The following is a 16,880-nucleotide window of genomic DNA, read 5'->3' as shown; positions in this document are numbered from 1 at the left end:
ATGATGATCAACAATTTCAAAAATAACTGAGTCAAATTCTTTCTTTATCTTGGTGCAATCATAGATGCTTGCATGATGTTAAAAATAAAGGTTGTTTTGCACTAACTCAGTCTTTTCTGTGCTAACTCCACAGGAAAAAAAAAAAAAAAATCATTAGATTCTTGACTTGCCAGATTATTTAGTAACCTTTCCAGTAAATTTATTCAATCTTCTAGCAGAAACAATAGTTCAAATTCCGTTCCATTACTTCTAAATGAGAAGCCTGTGTTCCCACAAAACTGGTGCATTTCTACTTGCACTTCTAGGCTTAAGTTTGGCTTTCATCATAGCAAATTACTTTTTGCCAATGCTGCTACAAATATCAGAGCAGAAAGCCCTAGTTAAAAGGGCAAAATGAAGAATCTCATTGGAGCGATGTCTAGACAAGTTTGATAACATAAATACTTGAATGTGTCATGATTTAAAGCATTGTAAAATACAATGATGCTATTTATCATTCCTTTTCAGACTGAGAAATCCTATTTAATGAAATATAGATCCTATTGTACTGGACTTCACTGTTACTGATTCTAACTTCTATTGCCATGTTTGATTTTGCATCTTGGCTTTTGAAAATGTTCTAGGTATCACATTTATTACTGGGAGCATTTACAGAAAATTATAAAGCCTTTTAATAAATGAACTGTATTTAAAAGTGGTGAAGTATGAGAACTTTCAAAATGATTTTCAGGAAAACAATCTAGATAAAAGGAACAGGAAACACTTTTCTGCGTTCAGGTGTCACTGAATAACATAAAATTACATTGGTATGCTCATGACTTGTTGGTATTTCTTAATTAAATGCAATGATGTTAGCTGACTCAGAACAACGGAATAAAACCCTAAGAATAAAAATTTATTGCAGTTGAGTATTACAAAGCTTAGTAAGTATCATTGTTGATTATTTCTGTCATCAGGACAGAGAATTTTGGAGACAATGGAGGAGGTTACACTTGTTTTCTCAGTTTAAGAACTGGATTCATGTGCTAAATGTGCTCTTGTGTTTAGAATTTCGCATGCTGTGTGTCAAAATGAAGTCAAAGCATTTTGAATATTTTAGTGTATATGACTGTTAGAACAAATGCTTGCTGTGATACACTAAGCAAAAAAAAAATCAGAGACAGAAAGATACATTTTCTTCTGAGTTACCTTAAAAGGGGATCACAACTGCTAATAAATGCAAATTGCAGTATTCAATAGCCTGCTGCCTTCCTAAAGCAGTAAACCTTTAAGTAGCATAAGTCAACCTTTACGACTCCTATAAAGTAATCTTGTAGGTTACTATTATTAGTGCTCAAGGCAGAAGAATCTATAACACAAGAACATGCTGTAAATTTTGAAAAAAAAGATGGGCTGGAATAGTTTTTTGTTGTTTCCTGAACTGTGAGGCTTAAATTTCTTGTTCAATACAATGCTCATTTAGCAAATCATTTAATATCATAACAAAATAACATTACAGTCTGATAATTTTGAAATTTATTATTTAATGCTAAAAGATTAATGTGATCCACTTTGCTTGGGTTTAATGATTCAGACAAAAATTCCATTTCCTAGGCTTCAATTCTTGCCCCTATAAGCATATTTTGATTCTCTAAAGGCAGTTTTATGATGTATTTAAATCTTTTCACTCAAAAGTATTTTTTAAAAAAGCAAGTAGTAATAAAAATCCTCTACAAAGAAATATAATGTGGGAAGATTATTGGCAGTTTTTAAAGTATCAAGTATATGAATAATTCGTACGTATTACACATTTTCTGACAGGAACAGAGTTTATTTTGCATTTCTTCCCCTGTTTAAACAGAAGCTTCACATGACATTATTCATAATAGTATAAATATTTATCTTTGAATTCTATTTAAGTGCCTATATTTATGTATATATATATACATACACACATATATTTTAAAACTCATTTTCTGTGTTGCCTCTAGAGAACTAATCTTCAGTGGTTTATCCAAATTCAACTTTTGACGGTTGCAACTTGAACACTTTTTCTGCTCTTTCCAAGGCTGCCAAACAGCATCTTTGCTTTACCCTAAATCCTGCCCTCCTTCTAGCGAACATCACTTATAAAATAAATTTACTTAAGAATAGCATCCCCTGATTTCACTAGAGGTAATATAAACACATCAGTTACTGCTTGCTTTTTTTTTCTAGGACAGTGGAAAAGGATGAAATTTCCCATAGGGGAATTAAAACAAATGATACCTGTATGGAGGCTTGCCTGTTCCTTACAGGAACTTTGCAAGTACATTGATTGTTTAAACATACCACTGGGAAAAATAATCTGTTTCACTAGAGTATTCTGCTTTTTTAAAAAAATCATGGTTTTTTTTTTTAGTGATACTTCACCGGGAAATGGAGAGTCTGCTCTGGAGCTTTGTTACAGAGGTTGCTTAGGAAAAGCTGGCAGGTAACCTACTTTTCCATTCCCAGAAAACACTTGAAAAAAAAGACAAGCATTTTCATCAGTGCTAATTAGTACTAGTTCCAACACCTTGATTTGTTTTTCCATAGTAACTGTGAACGAAAACTAAAACCTCCCGAAAAAACAAACAACTGATTTTAATGCTCACGGTACTCTTTTTGCTGCTTGCAAAGACTCAAGAAAATGATGAAGCTGCTCACAGTAAAAGAGAAGTCCTTGTTTAAATCAGAGTATGTCAGTGTGGTCCCTTTATGAATTTATTAAATACTTGCAATTGAATTTCTGCACTATTTCCCTGATTGAAGGAGAACTAGAGGGTGTGTTTGTGGCTGATTGCAATTCTTGATTGATAGAGACAACGACAGATTGCTATTAATATCAACTCATGTCTTTTTAAGGAAATATCCCTGACAGATACTGACTGTTCCTATCAAGAGAATGTCTTGTTTATTGTAAGATTGACTGCGTTAAAACTTGCTCTTTGAAAAATATGATGTAATTTGTATACTTGCATTATCTTCTTATATCCTCTTCCAAAAAATATACAGTGTTTTCTTTAATATGAGGGCAGCTGTGAAAGTAAGACCTCCTATTTAATTATGTTGGTCCACAACATCAGAGACAAATGTTGGTGGTATGGCATAGGAGTTGAACCATTCCACCACCCATTCCCCTGCATTTTGTGACAGGTGGCAGCAGAAGGACAGTCTGGTCAAATGGCATATGACTTGGAAACATGGATGAAGCAAAGGGGTAGAATTGAATTCCTCCATGCAGAAAAAATAGAACCCGGTGACATTCACTGATGCTTGCTGAACATTTATGGAGATCAAACAGTGGATGAGACCACAGTGCAATGACACTTGAGTGCATTTTAGCAGTAGTGACAGGGATGGTATGTCACTTCTGCTAGTTCAGATTTTTATGAACATAACATGCAGGCTCTTGTTCAATGCTGGTGAAAATGCATTGCTAATGGTTGTGGCTTTGTTGAAAAATAGTGTTTTGTAGCTGAGAATTTGCTTTATCAAATAGCGTTATTGTGTTCTATGTATCTGCTGTAAATAGGAATAAATAGGAGGCATTACTTTCGGAGCAACCTATGTGCAATAGAGCAGACAATTTGAGAGGTGACAGAAAAGACTGGTACGAGGGATGCATGTTTTGACTACAATGTAACTACTCTTTAAACAAAGGCACAATGGTTAGATGTAGATGTATCCTACCCGTGCTGTTTAAAACACAGCAAGAATATTGACTTGTACTATAGACTCACACGTTTTTCTGTCTAGAAGATTCTGATTATTTAATACATGCTACATAGGAAAGGGGAGGAAACAAAGTATTTTATGAGATGTAAATGTGAAGCCTGTATATGTTGCTTACATGTGATTATGTGCATTTAAAATACTCAGAGAAATCAGGAGTTTTTGTCCTCCTTCAGCTCTCCATCTCAACTCCAGAAAGAAAACCAACAATGAGATAATTCATAGATAGGAGATTATTCAGTCAACATTAGCAAGTCATGTTAAGTTCATTTGTCTGTGTTTTTGAGCAACTGGAGTTCACATCTCAGTTTTTTTTTCTACAGCTACTAAGCTAAAAACTGATATACAACTGAGATGTTTATGTATTTTACTCCCAAATTAATTTCTAGCTACAGTAAAAATGACGAAAATCTCAATAAAACTTCAGAAATGTGGGCGACCACACAGATTTGAAGAAAGATTCTGAGTTTTCAGCCCCTTATTTCAGGCCTGTATTTACTCTGAGTGGAGAAGAGGAGGAACAGGCCAGGCAGTTCTCTGGATCCAGGTGCCCAGTGTGTGCTCGGGCCATCCAACATGTTCAGCTTTACCTCAGGATTGGAGATGTTCTCATCTCTCATCAATGGAGAGTGCATGAAGTGAGCTGGACACCTGTATAGTTGCAGTTGCATGTTGATCTCATGCATGTTGCAATTAAAATTTTTGGTAGTGTCACAGTGAAGGCAGATGAGGAGGAGAGTTCTTACCCTTCCAAAGCAGTTTTTCAGTAGGATTGTGTATTTTCTAAACCAGTAAAGGACAGATAGAGATTGATAAAAATACTGCATTCTTATTGCACACAAAAATGCTTACAGTTTGTGGAGTAAATGTTGAGAAAGATTAAGAAAAATCTCACAAATCCCTAAAAATGAGAAAGGCTTTATGTGACAAATCATAACAGAAAGAGGCAGAACCACTGCCAAATATCACAGGAAAATAGCCTCATTTGAATATATCAGTTTGTATTTGTGCATATGGGATGTACATGTTCTTATGAGAAATATAGATAAGAGGTGACAAAATGTCCAGAACATGATCAGGCCATCTGGACCCTGGTGTGTTTAGTGTCAGCATTTAATTCTTGAGTGGCTTACTGGCACAGATTGGAGGACCTATTTAAAGAGTGCTGGACATCCAGTGAAAGAGCATTCATTTTTGTTTTGCTTGCAAGTATAAAAGCTCAAGGGAGACACATTTCTCTGCTGTATCTACCAGGAAAAGTTTTGCTAGAGCAAAAAACCTAAGAGTGTATAAATCAGATGTGTTTCTTCCTCATGCTTTTCTTTCCCACTGGCTCAAGTGATGTTGAGAGGAATAGCTTTGTAGCTTTTTTAGTTTTGGGTGGCTGGAGTGCTTCTCAGAAGTTTTAGAACAACATAAATAATAATTTATAATAATAATAATAATAATAATAATAATAATGGTTTGCTAGGAAACCATTTAAGAACTAGACATCTAGTTCTCAAGTGACTACTTGAATGTTAGTCCGTAACTGCCTACAAAGATCTCCCTAAAAACAGTCAGTATATTCTGACAGAAACTTCCAAATTCTGTCTAAACTTCAGAAAGTTTCATGTGATATGCAAATGGATTGTAGGAGAGATTAACCTTGGTTGCTGCTTATTTGCCTGAGTACGTTCCTGTAAGAGTGTTATAGCTTTTATCATCTTGGGATTTGTGCAAAGGACTGGAGCTGGTGAGTGTTTGAAGTCAATTATGAGTTACCCAGTTTTGTCCTGATAACAGTCAGCAGGAAAAATGTATAGACTGAGCTACTCCACATTCAAGCTAGTTTATATAATGACTCTATGTTTCCATAGTACTATTTTTGTGTTTGGTGTTTTTTGTTTGTTTGTTTTTCCTAATACTCTTTTTCCTTTCAAATTTTCAGTATAAATTGAATTGCTAACATTCATGCTTTTAACTGGTCATCAAGACTCAAGGCTGTCTTGCCCCTTCAATCATGATGCAAGAATTACATGACCCTTGCTATTTCTAAAGAATAATTAAGCACAAATAAGGGATGTTTACACATAAATGCTGAAACAAGTGCTTCTTGATCGGGTCTAATTTGATTTAATTTCACGGAGAGGAAATGATACGTCAGAGAGATTTCAAAATTAATTTTGAAACATTGAGAACTAATGAGTTTAAACTCATCTTTTTTTTCTTTTTATAAGAACAGGTGATCTTCTAAGAGATGACCTGCAATCTGGCAATAAAAGGTGGTGGCAGCAGAGCAAAATTACAGTGAAATATTTTGATTTTTCATTATAAATAATATGAGATAGTAGAGTAGTCAGCTAAATTAGAAGATCCTGATAAATATTCTAGATCACCTAGGGCTCTGAGTTCATTTATCTTTGGTACATTTTTTGTTGAACATAGTGTCTGTTTCATGTTAAATACCTGTCTAGAAACACTTGGGTAAAAGCCAGCTGGGTTAAGTCACACCATCTTCTTTCCAGCAAAACAAAATAAAACAAAGCAAAATGATGAAGAAAAAAAAAAAGTTCTCTTCTTTGTATTTTTGTTTGTTTGTTTGTTTTTCCACTGTAGGTCAACTGTTTTGTTCAAGCCTCTTGAATTTGTAAAAGTAAACTGCAGTTCTTGGTATATCTTTTTTCCTGGCCAGAAGGGAATTAAGCCCACGCAATTTTTATTTTCTATGACATTTCCATTCTTTCTCTCCTGAAGTGAATCAAACTTTACTTGGACTAGTTCAACCTGGAGCGAATTCTGTTTCTACTTTGTTATTTGAAGATGCAAATTAAAGGTAAAAGTATTTCTAGAACAGAGTTGGTCAGCGAAGTAGATGGCATCAATTTGTCATATGGCTGAAGATGATGATTAGATTAATAGTTTAGACTCCATGGGATTGAGGGGAGGTGGGAAAAGAAGATAATAATATATAATAGCTAGTAGTGTGCAATGGATCTTCAAATCATTTGTATTACTTGGTTAATAATCAAAGAGACATAAGTTAAAAATATGCATTAATTTGTTAATTCTAAATGGAAAGATTGATCTAGTAGGCAAAAAATAATGTTATGCTTCCTGCAGAATCTCAAAAAATAATCCATGGTTCTTTGACTAATTATCCATTTGGGAACATTACCCTGGATTTTTATTGTTATAGATAATTAGTTGTCTTTTATCTCTTGCACATGGATAGCACATGCTTTTACCAATGTTAAATGATCCCTAGAGAATGCTGAATACCTAAATTATTCGTTCCTGTAAAAAAAAAAAAACAAAAAAGCACAAAAACATAGTCAACATTTTTATTCAAGTATTGTGCTGCTGGTCTGGGATTTTTTTAAGGATGAGATATGACACTGCTTTTAATTGTGCAGTGTATGTATACCATGAATACAAACTAATAAAATACATGTGGCACATTTTCTTTAAGATGTTTATAGATTTGTAATTATTATCTCTAGGTCCATGAGACTCGGAGATCAGACAAAAAGTACTTTTTATGTTCGTTTTTGCTTTTTATTTTCTTTTTAATTGTTGAAGTATTCTTTTATGGTAAAGATAGGTTTGAGTGTTAGTTCAATTTCCAAGATTGCTGTGAGGTTCTTGTCAGACTTTGTGTGATGCATAGCTCATATTTTCCTAGATTCAATCCTGAAAAAGAAGAGGCAGAAGATACCATTTTTTCTAATTTCCTGCAGCAGTTTGAAGCTGTATTTCGCTTATGTTATATATATGGAGAATTTGGTTTTGAAGACCTATTGCAGTATTGTTGACCAAACCTGTGGAGAAATTGAAGTGCAAGCATGAAAAAACAAATGGCAGGCAAAGGAAATTATATATAATAGGAGTAGTAAAAGAAATAACAAAGAAAATAAAGATGAAAGAAAATTAATTAAAAATGAAAGAAGGAAAAAAAAAGACAAAAAATAGCATTTTATTCATTATTTGTCATTTTAATTTATTCATATTAATTGCTATTTCCTGAGTACACATGAGAGTTGACCTAAAGGTGTTAGCAGTTTTGAAGTAACAGCGAGATTTTTTTCAGGCTGGCTACGGTATTGGAAGGAAAGCCATTCCTGTTTCAGTTTTGCACTACGACTGCAGTGCTTTGTTGCTATTACTGCTTTCATGTTCTCTGCCCTGCTGGAGCCCTTGATCAGCACCTTGTATTGGATCTTTACCTTGATCATGAGATCACTGCAGCATACTTGGAGAAGAGTAAAAACAGCATGAAGGCTGATTTATTTATTTCTTTATTATGTTTGTTTTGTTTTGCTTCTCTCTTCCTGTAATTTCTTGATGCAGAACTCTTACTTTGCCTGGGATTACATTTGTAAATACACGTTTAATGTGCCTCATGTAATCAGTACTTGAAGTTCCTCCGCAGTACATTTTGAGATTTTGAGTTAACAAAAATCATTAAGAAACATTGACAGATATTTTAGTAATATTGAAGCTGAGCATCAATATCAATGATGCCAATATTCCTTCTCATTCAGGTATGCATGCATAGATTGTGGTATCTCAGTGACAAGAAGAACAAAGTATCTATTTCTTCAGTATGTAGTTATTTGCAGCTTCCTGGAATTGGAGTTTACAGTGCTTTCTGCTTACAAAAGGCGTTTCAGAAGCCATGCACATAGACCAATTCCATTCACTGTGATTTGCATCATGTGTTTCTTTGAGCTCCAGAAAAGAGTTGAAATAGTAGTGAAATGAAATCTGGATAGAGTTATTGAGGATCGCATTTGTGTCATGGAATGTGGCAATCAGGTATTAATATGTGGTATTTTTCCTTGTATCTGTATCTTAGCTATTACATCAGAGAGTATGAAAGAGCATGTGTTATCAGTTGTCCCAAAAGAAGGTATCCTGTGGAATACCATCTGAATGCATTCTCAGTAGATAGGCCAAAAAAAAAAAATAAAAAAAAATAAAAAATGTCTGCTAATCAGTATGTTGTGCGTTCAGATTAACTTCTCATTATACCAGTAACTGAATTCAATATAAAAACATCTAAACTGTTAATGGCATAATTATTAGAGAAAAAAGTCAAATAACTTTTCATGTAAATCCAAATTATCTTAAAGACATACACACACATGCAAAATACTGAAAAATGACTTTATTCTATAAAGGAAACTCTTCATAATTCAAATAGAAATATGCAATTTTTTGGGTTGGAAGAGACTCAAAGAGATCACCTAGTAGGCACCCCTCTATCACAGACAGAACATTGATCAGGGTGCCCAAAGCAATGCAATTTTGCCCTGAGCACTTCCAGAGGTCGAGCATCCACAGCTTCTCTGGACAATTTGTTTGAGTTCCTCTCCACCTCCCTCAGAACAACAATATCACAGTGTTTCTTCTCACATTATGGCAAAGAACAAGAACAGAAAAATCAACTACAGAGATCTTAGAAAAGGAAAGAATAACCTTTTCTTGTAAGACTGAAGTAAGCAGGCAAAATCCATTTTTTAAAAATTTATTTATTTTTGAAACCAAATACAGGCAAAATTGTGCTTTTCAATCTTGCTTCTACCATATGTTTTTAATAAATAATATCAGCTCATTTTAATTCCCCCTGCTACTTACTGGGAAGCATTTTGTCATAATAAGTTTTGTTTAAATCATGCATTATACGGCAGTCCTGATGCTTATCTTTCTCTCTGATGGCTTCTCTTTTGTTTCCTCCCTGTTTCCTTCATGTCATCTGTCTCTCCTGCTTCAAGTGTGAATTAATTTCTGTTGACATCTGGGGTTTGAAGTCTGAAGAAAAGAAAGTAGTGTGCAGAAATCTGTGAGAGGTGACAGACGTGACATTGTGTTTCTTCCTGTGTCTTCTGTGACTTTTGTCGAGATTCTGTTTGATATAGCCTGTGTTCATTGGGAAATGTGTCAGAGTACTGAGCTCACCAGGAGCCTCTCACAGACCTTTTGACATGAGGGTCCTGATCAGCTCCCCAGCTAGCTCACCATGCTGATGCTTAGCAGGGGGATGAAAATCATCAGAATGGATTTTTTTTTATTCTGAGAACCAGGATGTCTTCTCAGGGAAGTATGGATCTTTCCTTCCAATACTTGGTATACATTCATTTATCTTGGAAAGGTAATTGCTCCTCAGTGTTTTACATCTCAAAGCAATCATTTGCTCCTAGCACTTGATAACGATTTGTTGAAAAAAAAAATGTTAAAAGCATTCCATCTTTGCGTTGTCCTTGTGAGCTGGATGACATATTGATCAGAAAGGATCACTTGAATTTTAGGGGTTAGATTCAGGATCACCTTGGGTTAAGCTGAGTTGGATATCTGCAGACTCTTGAAATAGCTATTGAACTGCAACTGACAGCCAGAAAATTTAATTCAAACAAACACAATTTTCTTGTTGGTGTGAAATGGTGATTTATATTTGGTCAGGCTATTTCTGGCATAGGATTCAAAATTTCCAGATAAGATACAAGGCAAATGGCTACAGAATCATGAATTAACAAGTACAGTGAGTATAGCTCCATAGAAGAGTTGGGATAAATAAATCTAAAGTTAAGGGTTGGCAATATACTATTGCTGAGATTTCCTTGTTTATCTTTTTTGGAGGAGTACAGAAGGGAGGGGGAGTTGGCAGAAGGGGTGGAGTTGGTCAGTATCTGTAGTGTCCTGTCTTTTAGCTTTCTTGGACAAGAAACAGACTTTTCTTAGTCAAACTGTAAAGTTTGCAAATTTACCAAATCACTTCTCTAGGGAGCAAAAAAATATTGTTTCTATATTGTTAGTATGATAGAAAATAGCAGCATGTTCTTCAGAGCCTATAGTCTGTCTCATCCTTAGTACTTAAGTTCTAACATGTAAACATTACTCTATGTTAGTTGTTTCCTTAAAAACTAGGTATCTCCAAAGTCTCTTTTTCTCGAAGACTATTTTAAAAGTTTTCTGTTTTTCTATATCTTCCATATTCAGCCAACATTTCTGATGTTATTTAACAAATGCATAATAAATAATGTCAGATAAAAGACAACCAACCTAATTATTCTTCTGTTCTGTTAATATCTGAACCAGCCTTTTTGTATGTGGGTTACTTGAGACATCAAGCGCTCTTGCTCTTAGGCTGTCTACTTGCTATGGACTTTGTTCTTCAGCTCAGCTGACTCCACTGGTTGTGATTTTTTCTTGTTGAAAGAGTTATAAAGGCAAAAATTTTCATGCTAATCATATCCATCCCTTTCACATAGTGTGGTATATCCTCACTGTGAATGAAGGACTGTATATCGGTGAAGTTATCCAACTCAGTGGCTGGGCAGATTTTTATATTTGTTTATTGGAGTAACTAGAATTATAGAATCATTAAGGTTAAAAAAGACTTCCAAGATCATCTAGTCCATCAACTCATCACCACCATGGCCACTAACTGTGTCTCCCAGTGATGCATCTACAAAACCTCTTGACCACCTCCAGGGATGATTACTCCACCACTTCCCTGGGCAGCCTGTTTCAATGCCTAACCATGCTTTCTGAGAAGAAATTCTTCCACATACCTAAAACAAACCTCCCCTGGGGCAACTCAATGCCATTTTCTCTTGTCCTGTCTCTAGATTTCTGGGAGAACAGGCTGACCTCAACTACATCACAACCTCCTTTCAGGAAGTTGTAGAGAGTGATAAGGTCTCCACTGACCTTCTTCACCAGGCTAAACAATCCCAGTTCTCTCAGCCAGTTGGATTTAACTCCATTTGCAAACAACCTCTGGGACAGGCCCTCCAGACAGATTTTACCCAGAGAAGAGTTCACCTGTCCAAAACATGATCTACCAACTTCTTCAGGAGAATGCTATGGGAGACAGAGTCAAAAGCTGTACTAAAGTTTAGGTAGATTATACCCACGGCCACTCCCTCATCCACTGTATGGGTCTCCTGATCACAGAAAGAAATGGAGTAGGTCAAGCAGGACCTGCCTTTTGTGAACCCGTGCTGTCTAGGCTTGATCCCCTGGTTGTCACACACATATCATGTGATAGCAATCCAGATGATCTAGTCCATGACCTTTCTCACTACTGAATTCAGGCTAACAGGCCTGTAGTTCCCTGAATCCTCCTTCCAACCCATCCTGTAGATAAGTATCTCACTTGCAAATCTCCAGTCATCTGGGACCTTCCCGCCTGACCAGGACTGCTGATAAATGATGAAAGCAGCCTGGCAACCACTTCTGTCAGCAACACCCAGTAACCTTGGGTGGATCCCATCTGACCCCATGGACTTGTCTAGGTGGGCAGCAGGTTGCAAACTGTTTCCTCCTGAATTGTGGAGGGGTTCATTTTGCTCCCCGTCTCTGTCTTCCAGCTCAGAGATCCACCTACTCTGAGGATAACTTGTCCTAAGACCTCAAAACATGATCAATTTACACACTCTGACATCATGAGACATGAATAACAAGATTAATCAGAATGAAAAAAAAGCTGAACTACAGTGAATTAAGTCATAAAGCAGGAAATGGTAATTCCAAGATCACATAACATTGTTTTAGCTTTGTAGGATGATGATTCCAGATTCCAATCAATAAATCTTGTTTTCAATCAAAAACTTTACTGATTCTTACTACTTCCCTAAGTAGACAGCACTCTCAAAGCTAAATAAAACATGTTTAATTTTGTTTTAAGAAAACATTTTTAATAACTCTCTGGAAATGGAGAATTATTAGAAGATGTGTGATTTGTCATTTAGATTGCAGCTGCTTTGTTGGTGTAAAGTTCTTTTCACAATCTTGTAATTGCTTGACCTTAATTATGGCTACCTTAATTATATTTTTAAACAAGTTAATTAGATGATTTGATGAATTATGATATGGATAGAACTTGGCAGACCATTCAAGATGAATGGAAGTCAGCCTTGACCTTTACTTCTTTCAGGGTGTTATGCATCTGGTAATGCAATCTTACACTACAAGCATGAAAAAACATTGTTAAATTTTTCCATAGAAATTTTAAATTCCCTTAGAGAGTGATAAATAAATTAAAAAACAAAACAAAACAAACAAAACAAACAAACAAAAAAACCCCACATAACTTTAGTCTCTAATTTTTCTGATTTAGTCTTCAATATCATTTGAATTACACCAATAAAGAATATGTAATATCATACATAAATGATATTAATGCAGTTTAGCTGCTTCCTGTGTATGCACGGTGTATCTAAAAGAAAACACTAGCATTTAGGTATTTTCTAAGGATTTACGTAAGTTTTGATCCCTTTTCTTAGTATGGCATTCAGTTTATACACTATGTAAAGAAACAGTTTTACAAAATGAAGAGCAAAAATATCAGGAAACAGTGTGGCTCAATTGAAGGGTAGAGAAATAAATTTGGATGAGAAAAGGTAGGCTGCAATAACATAGCTGTTATTAGACGTCAATCTAATCTCCAAATCGTGTTTGTAGGTAGACCACATGAAACTCAGAGCAAAATACACATCAATAAATTTTGATAATCTAACTAAATGATTAAACAGAGATTCAAGTTTCATTTACAAAACATATTCTTTATATTGGTGAAATTGGAAGTATATCTGTAAAATCTAATGATGAAGATCACATGTCTATTTTACTCAGTTTAAGATCTTTCTCCTATATAAATAAATAATAAATTACTGAAGTCAATAAAAATATTTTCAATTATTTTAGCTGTACATGTATATGCCACATAGCACAGTGCTCTCAGGGAAAAAAAATATATATATACCAATTAAAGTACTTTCACTGTATTATTTGTTCAATATTTTAAAAACAGTGGTCTACTAGGCTTATTTGTGAGGTTACATAAAGTAATTGTACATATGAACAGAAGAGACAGGCATACAAGTGAATTAAAAAAAAAAAAAAAAACAAGAAAACAAGGCATAGTGGGAATTTTTATGCGCATTTCTTTCTTTAGAACTATTATTAGAAATTTTAGACTGTTCCACAAGAGAAAGCCCTTCACGAAGCAGAAATCTTACTATTTCCTTCTATCTTTCCTGTTAGGTTTATATATTTTTGGACGGTGGTGTAAGTAGTCTGCAGTTTAGGATAAAGACTGTAGAATATATAGTACTTTGGAAAACAAATAGTAAATATTAATTGATTTTTCTCTGAGTTGCTTGAAGCTGCACATTATTAGTTTCCAAAACATAATCACCTTTTCTCTGCTGCAGAATCAATGCTCAGCTATCATCTTTATAGAAAAAGTTGGAATAGTTTCTGCTCTTGGTTAATGCTATCACATACTTCTGAATCAATAGTATTTTAATTTAAGAATACACAATATTAGAACTTGGGAACATAATAAAAGTCTTTTATTAATATTTGTTTCTATCACTGGAAGAAGAAGGAAAATGTACTTTCTTTTGCTGTCTTTGGAATTAATATCAACTTTAATGGTAAGAACCTAACTCAAATTGTGACTTTCCCAATAACAAATAGTCCACACTACTAGTCAAGTGTATGGTGGTGTATTTGGACTATAGAGGAAATAGGTTCTTCTACTTCTCGGATTTATTATCCTTGAAATTCCAGCTTCAAATTTTAAAGCAAATTTTTCCTTTTTATACAATCTCAGTCCTTGCTAGATCTTGCAGTGGTGGTCCTCAAGGACTAATTTCTCTCTGACTTCTGTATTTTGCATTGAGACAAAGAGGAAACAGTAACATTACTAACAGGCATTTGACAGTCATTACAAGAAAGCAATACTTTTTTTTTTTTTTTTCATTTGAGTGCTACAAATTAATTTGTGGAACCCATGGCCACAGGATCACTTTCAGGTCAAGGACATTACAGTATTTCATAAAACAGAGAAAGATGGTGATACTACTCAGAATACCATTAATGAAGTTCCAAGGCTGGAAAAGAGATTTTTAAAACGTGCATGACTCTTCAAATATTAACCTGTAGTTACTGGGCTTTCTGTATTGGAAAATGAACTTGCAGTGTTTTATAAAAACTTGTTTTCATTTCTCCTCCTTAGTCTGAGACTTCTGGCACTATCTGATTTGCTAGAGGCAGAGCGTTGAAATAAGTGCATATCCTGATGTTTGTCACATGAATCTTCCTTCCAAGTTGTCCAAATTTTCTTCTTGTCAAAAAGCATGTATCAATTGTTTGCTGTTGTTGTTTGTTGTTTTTTTTTTTCTTCGAGTTTCAAATGCTACAAATCACCCAAAATAGAACTCTTTTCCTCTAGAGCAAAGAGCAGTGACCTGAGTTTAAAATGACTGCATATCACTGTTCCCAAATAAGCAGAGGGACTCAGCCTATGGAGTTTTTTGGACAGGTTCTTTAATAAATATCTGATAAGACTCAAGTGAGTAATAAAACTCTCAGCAGGTCTAAACCTTAGCTGTATTGGCAGCTTCTCCCTTGAGCTGTTTGCTATTTCTGTGTAAATGGGAAGACTATTCTTGCCTCTGGCTTCTGTCATGATGGAGATAATGTGAATACAGTTTTATTCTTCTCAATCTCAGACAGAATCCCTCATGAAGTGATTTGTATTGGACAGCTCATTAGATTTAGAGGATATTTGCTTCGTAAGGTAATGGGATAAGGGACAAGGATTGCTAATAATTTATTAAAGGTGTAAGACATTTTGTTCATTAAAATGCCTGTTATTTGGAAGTGGGATAGGTTAGAAAAAGAAATAGACAGGGGGCATCCAAAAAGTTTAATACAAAATGTTTTTTTTGCTAGTTTGGAGCATTGCTGTTCTGATGTTTCAGCTATTTTCCATGATATGTGTTTCACTGATCATATATGTTCCAAACGTTTAGTGATACTAAATGAACTGAAACTGTTCATTGTTTCACATCTGCTAAGTTTGTTGGGTCACAGCTGTGAAGTTGTTAATAATGAGAATCCAGATGCATGGGAAGTGCTCATGCAAAACATTCTTATTGGGCCTAGATTTGCCAATAATCTGACAAGATGTTAATCAGACAAGGAACTCTAATAAAATTCTGTCTGGGTCTTTTATTCAGATCAGAAGCAGAAATTAATTTTAGGATTTTTTTTTCTCTTGCTAATATTGAGCTTGGATTTATCCATCTTGTTTCAATTAGTATTAATACTACTTTGTCAGATATAGCTGGCTTTGGCTTGCTAACCTCTGTTGGCACAGATTTTAGAGACTAGATGCTGTGGGTATGCAGAAGGAATAGGACTGCTTACTCTCTCCTTGTGTATGCAGTAATAGACAGTAATACAGATGCTGCCATTCATTACCCTCTCCTGGAAATATGCTTTGGTTCCCTCTCAGTCTGGGGTGACCAGTATCACAAAACAATTATAATCATCAACCTGAAATAAGGCATTTGTGATACGTGGTCTTTTGTGATACCTGTCTTTGAGTTTCTTTGAAGTATTTCATGCTAACACTGTCAGGTCCATGTGAGAAATCTACTTAAGTGAGAAATCAAAATGAATCTTGAGAAGGAGGATGTTGGAGCAAACTGTATACTCAGGAAAGGCACAGGCTTGCTTATGTCTCAAGATATTTTTCTTGTAAGTATTGACAGCTGCTCTCTGCTTACTGCTGTATATTTTCTCTGTGATATTACTGTCCTTTTCTACATGATACTTAACAAACTTTGAGCTTGTTTGTCCTTTTGGGGCATTAGAGGTAGAGGCATTCTCAAACTCTTTCTCCAGTCTTCATGACAATAAGGTCAGAGGCTGTGAGAGTGTGCTCCACCTGATCTCTCATGCTTCTTCTCTTCCCCCTCTACTTCTTCACTCCCATCATCCTTCCTTCCCTCAACTTCCTTCTTTGTCTTGACCTTACACACAAGGCCTTGCATTGGCGGTCAGTGAGCAACAGTACTGATAACACTCTTGCTAAGACAGATTAATTACCAAAAATCTGTCCCAATCTGTCCCAAACCTGGGAGCTGAAAGCACTGATAACAGACAACAGGTGAGGACCAATTGAACATACATTGGAACAGGTTGCCCAGAGAGGCTGTGGAGTCTCCTTCTCTGGAGACCTTCAAGATCTGTCCGGATGCCCAACTATGCAACCTGTTCTAGGAATCCTGTTTTGGCAGGGGGATTGGACTATATGATCTCTAGAGGTCCCTTCCAACCCCTACAATTCTGTGATTCTGTGATAC

General features: G+C 35.2%; 1 long non-coding RNA gene across 9 annotated transcripts in view; it reads left to right on the top strand.

Moving 5' to 3' along the window:
- The window catches only part of LOC122168741, a 74,180-nt gene that overhangs the window by 34,094 nt on the left and 23,206 nt on the right, over positions 1-16,880 (top strand). For all 9 annotated transcript variants that reach the window (XR_006171355.1, XR_006171359.1, XR_006171360.1 and 6 more), the window contains exon 5: positions 2,381-2,452. This is a non-coding gene — a long non-coding RNA (uncharacterized LOC122168741). The remainder of the gene's footprint in view (positions 1-2,380; positions 2,453-16,880) is intronic.

This window comes from Centrocercus urophasianus, unplaced genomic scaffold, assembly GCF_019232065.1.
Source record: "Centrocercus urophasianus isolate 14NV4802_14NV808 unplaced genomic scaffold, USGS_Curo_1.0 seq_11, whole genome shotgun sequence".
Taxonomy (NCBI): Eukaryota; Metazoa; Chordata; class Aves; order Galliformes; family Phasianidae; genus Centrocercus; species Centrocercus urophasianus.
Note: the sequence above shows the minus strand (reverse complement) of the source record. Positions and strands in the feature narration are given on the sequence as shown.